Source organism: Physeter macrocephalus, chromosome 8 (genome assembly GCF_002837175.3).
Source record: "Physeter macrocephalus isolate SW-GA chromosome 8, ASM283717v5, whole genome shotgun sequence".
NCBI lineage: Eukaryota > Metazoa > Chordata > Mammalia > Artiodactyla > Physeteridae > Physeter > Physeter macrocephalus.
Window position 1 is genome coordinate 56,133,269 of NC_041221.1, and position 4,969 is coordinate 56,138,237.

The 4,969-nt window shown below is 41.5% G+C and overlaps 1 pseudogene; it reads right to left on the reverse strand.

Moving 5' to 3' along the window:
• Nucleotides 1-3,048: 3,048 nt before the first annotated feature.
• Nucleotides 3,049-3,622, reverse strand: LOC102973885 (ADP-ribosylation factor-like protein 6-interacting protein 1; annotated as a pseudogene).
• Nucleotides 3,623-4,969: the final 1,347 nt, after the last annotated feature.

Consider the following 4,969-nt stretch of genomic DNA (forward strand, 5'->3'; position numbering starts at 1 on the left):
AAAAAAAAAAATGGACAGACAGAACCCTAGGACAAAGGGTAAAAGCAAAGCTATACAGACAAAATCACACAAAGAAGCATACACATACACACTCACAAAAAGAGAAAAAGGAAAAAAACTATATATATCATTGCTCCCAAAGTCCACTGCCTCGATTTTGGGATGATTCATTGTCTATTCAGGTATTCCACAGATGCAGGGTACATCAAGTTGATTGTGGAGATTTAATCTGCTGCTCCTGAGGCTGCTGGGAGAGATTTCCCTTTCTCTTCTTTGTTCGCACATTTCCTGGGGTTCAGCTTTGGATTTGGCCCTGTGTCTGCATGTAGGTCGCCTAAGGGCATCTGTTCTTCGCTCAGAAAGGTCAGGGTTAAAGGAGCAGCTGATTTGTGGGCTCTGGCTCAGTCAGGCTGGGGGGAGAGAGGGGCACAGATGAGGGGCGAGGCTGCAGTGGCAGAGGCCGGCGTGACACTGCACCAGCCTGAAGCGCGCCGTGTGTTCTCCCGGGGAAGTTGTCCCTGGATCCTGGGACCCTGGCAGTGGCGGGCTGCACAGGCTCCCGGGAGGGGAGGTGTGGAGAGTGACCTGTGCTCGCACACAGGCTTCTTGGTGGCAGCAGCAGCAGCCTTAGTCTCATGCCCGTCTCTCTGTGGTCCGCGCTGATAGCCGCAGCTCGCATCCGTCTCTGGAGCTCATTTAGGTGGTGCTCTGAATCTCCCTTCCTCACACATCCTGAAACAATGGTCTCTTGCCTTTTCAGCAGCTCCAGACTTCTCCCGGACTCCCTCCCGGCTAGGCGTGGCGCACTAACCCCTTCAGGCTGTGTTCTCGCCGCCAACCCCAGTCCTCTCCCTGGGATCCGACTGAAGCCCGAGCCTCAGCTCCCAGCCCCCGCCCATTCCGGCGGGTGAGCAGACAAGCCTCTCGGGCTGGTGAGTGCCGGTCAGCACTGATCCTCTGCGGGAATCTCTCCGCTTTGCCCTCCGCGCCCCTGTTACTGAGCTCTCCTCCGTGGCTCCGAAGCTCCCCCCTCCGCCACCCACAGTCTCCGCCCGCGAAGGGTTCATGTCTTACTCTTCCACCATCTTGAAGGTCTCCTCTTGGCAACTTTCAAATATACAATACGGTATCATTAACTATAGTCACCATGTTGTGCATTACATTCCCAGGACTTATTTATTTAATTCACATGCTTATATTTCAGGTATATAACTTAAATAATGTGCTCTTCAAGCAGGAATTATAGTCTTTCTACTAACTCATTGTATATTTATGGAAATTGAATATGTAATATAAGCTACAAAGACAATCAAATAGCAAAATTTATGATACTTGTTTGGGCATCTGTAACATAAGATTAAGAATTAGTAAAAAGACATAAACAAAAGTGCCAAGTTACATAAATTAAAAAGGAAAGCTTCAGGAGTTCCCTGGTAGCCTAGTTAGGGTTAGGATCTGGGCTTTCACTGCCGTGGCCCGGGTTCAATCCCTAATCGGTGAACTGAGATCCCACAAGCCACATAGTGAGGCCAAAAAAAAAAAAAGAAAGAAAGCTTTTAGAGGGTTTTCTTCAAATACAAAATACATAGAATAACTAATAAGAAGACAATATAACAAAATCTATAAGGTAGATAAAAGAATATCCTTTTTTTTTTTTTGGATTCCAGCTTTTTTATTTTTCCCCTTTTACACAAAATAAGTAAAAGAAATAATACAGGATTAAAACTGCAAAAGTAGTTAATTGGTAGAACACACATACACACAAAAATCCAGATAGGAAGACAAGCTTATTTACAATGAGGAAACACATGTAAATTATGGTAGTTTGTATATGAAATATTAAAAAAGAAAAGTCAAACATATGCTACATGGTGCCACTGTTTACAGCAATACTGAAGGGGAGAAAACAACTTTTCTTTAGCAACAGATATACCACAAGTTCCAGGTTTTATAGCATCAGTGCAATAAATTCACAAAACTATATTACAGCTAGTTAATCAGTTTAAGAATTTTCCCAAATATGTCACATTTCCAGCCCTCAGAAGTTCATTCCTACAGTTTTCAACTACTCCATCTATGGGGACCAAAAGCAGCCAGTGTTACCATAAAATGAGAAACATGAGGCTTACCTTTAAAGGATTATTCTGGTCTTGAAAAACTAGTAGGATTTTCTACTGAAATGAATCTTGACTAAACAAAGGATGAGTTTTGTTCCTTATTGGCTTGTCTTTGAATAAAGGTCATAGACATGACTCTTAACCTATTATGTACTTTAGTTTCAGTTAGCTGAAAATCTGAAATTAAAATTATGCTAAAAATCCTAAATACCATCTTGTATAAGCCTGCTACTAAAAAGCCTTTAAGGATGTACTAACTTTAAGTTTAAGTGCAAGGGAACAAGAGTTCTAAGCCTGTCAGATTCCCCATTTGGGAGGAATGTTTCCAACAAATTGCTAAATTCTGCACAAGGGAGAAGCCAACACATACTAGGCCATGGAATTAGGTTCATTTTATTCCATGAGGATTCTTCTCTCACAGTATCGAAACAGAATGAGGAATGAATCTTAATTGGTCTCTTCATCAGAAGTGGTAAACTTGGTTTCTATATTCACAAAACCAGACTGTTGTTTAAGCAGACTGTGGAAGCAGACAGTAGAACCAGCTTCCTGTAGTCACAGACCATGATCTTTATCCAGCTAAAGCAAAGATCAACTTGAACAGTTATCCCAAGCCACTGTTAACTGTACTAAAGGATGAAGTTCACCACTATATTATTTTAAAAGTAAGAGTTCAATTAACCCTGGGTAAGAAAAACCAAAACAAGTGGTAATGATGAATGAGTTGTCCATATAAGGCCAGCTGATGAGAACACACCCATGAAGACACTGGGCATAAAGCCTTACTTGGCAAGTCGGAATTTCTACTAAGGGCAGAATGAGGGACAGCAAAGAGCTACATCTGTAACATTTTTGTATCCAGACAGCATAACAGACACTGTCCCCAAGGACAATGTATACACAATTAATCACACTGAATAAAGCAGATGCATTATTCATTTTTCTTTTCTTTTTGTTTGAGAAGCTTGTTTATCTCTCTTTTGGCCATTCCAATGTACTTCGAAATGATTCCATGTTGGTTTAGTCCAGGAAGCAAGAATAAGAAAGTCACTAACAGGTAGGAGAGAAGGAGGTGGTGGACTTGCTGTCCCACCCAGGCAACCACAGCAAGAGAAATCATGGTCATGAAGTACATTTTAGGCTTTTCTTTCTTTAGCGTAAGGAGGTGTTTCTACCAGCCCACAGCTCTGCATCGAGTTTTTACTAGATTGCTGCAAATTTCAAGGACTCTCTGCTGTTGCTCAGTGGTCCATTTATTGGAGCCAAAAATTCTAGGTGCTAGAATGGGAACAAGGTAGTCAGCCAAGCACAAAAACATAACAAAACAGGAAGCACCTGACAGAATGGATGGATCTAGATAGTAGATAGTCAGAAACACCAAAGAAACCACACCCATGATGGCAGGTGGAAACCAGGCTCTTCCCCATTGGAGGACTTCATCTGCCATCAGCATAACTTCTCCCCATCTTTGCAGCTACTCTTCCAGACTTGCAGTCTCTGCAGCCAGCAGGCTGGTGCTGCGAGAATCTCCTCCGCCATCATTCCCAAGGTGTCCCCTCAGCTAGTGCAAGACGCCCCCAAAACTGGCCTTCCTCAGAGCCACTCACGACAACCCTCATAAAAGGATATTTAATTAAAATAAAATAAAGGAATGTACTACTGTACACTAAAGTAGTGACAATATAATCAACCAGAACAAAAAAAAAAATAGAAAGCTCAGAAACATACGTACAAATATTTAAATATTTTATAAATAAAATTATTCTAATTTTAAATCAATGATATCATTTCAGTTACTGATTTGTTGAAAGAAAAAATTAATGGTTAAAATGAAAGGAAATAGGGGCTTCCTTGGTGGCGCAGTGGTTAAGAATCCACCTGCCAATGCAGGGGACAGGTGTTCAAGCCCTGGTCTGGGAAGATCCCACATGCTGCAGAGCAACTAAGCCCGTGCGCCACAACTACTGAGCCTGTGTTCTAGAGCCCGAGAGCCACAACTGCTGAGCCCTGAAGCCACAACTACTGAGCCCATGCACCTACAGCCCGTGCTCCACAACAGGAGAAGGCACCGTGATAAGAAGCCCGTGCACCACAAGGAAGAGTAACCCCCGCTCACTGCAACTAGAGGAAGCCCGTGCACAGCAATGAAGACCCAATGCAGCCCCAAACAAATAAATTTATTAAAAAAAAAAACTTAAAGGAAACAAAAAAACAAAAATACCCTAAAAACATACAGGTAAACATTTATATAATTTTAAAATATGATCAACTCTTTTTGAAAAAAGCATAGGTAGTGTATAAGAATTGATTGGTAGATAGCAATTTATACACAAAGAGTTCTTAGAAACAAATAAAACATGAGTATCTCAGGGCAAAGGGAGCAAAAGATATTAACCAGAGAGTCACAGAGTTTGAAACACTTATGACCAGTTAAACTATAAAATTAAAGATGCTACAAACAGATGCGGAGACATACCATGTTCTTGGATTGAAAGAATCAACATTGTGAAAATGACTCTACTACCCAAAGCAATCTACAGATTCAATGCAATCCCTATCAAACTACCAATGGCATTTTTCACAGAACTAGAACAAAAACTTTTACAAATTGTACAGAAACACAAAAGACCCTGAATAGACAAAGGAATCTTGAGGAAGAAAAATGGAGCTGGAGGAATCAGGCTCCCAGACTTCAGACTATACTACAAAGCTGCAGTAATCAAGACAGTATGGTACTGGCACAAAAACAGAAATATAGATTAATGGAACAGGATAGAAAGCCTAGAGATAAACCCACACACATATGGTCACCTTATCTTTGATAAAGGAGGCAAGAATATACAATGGAGAAA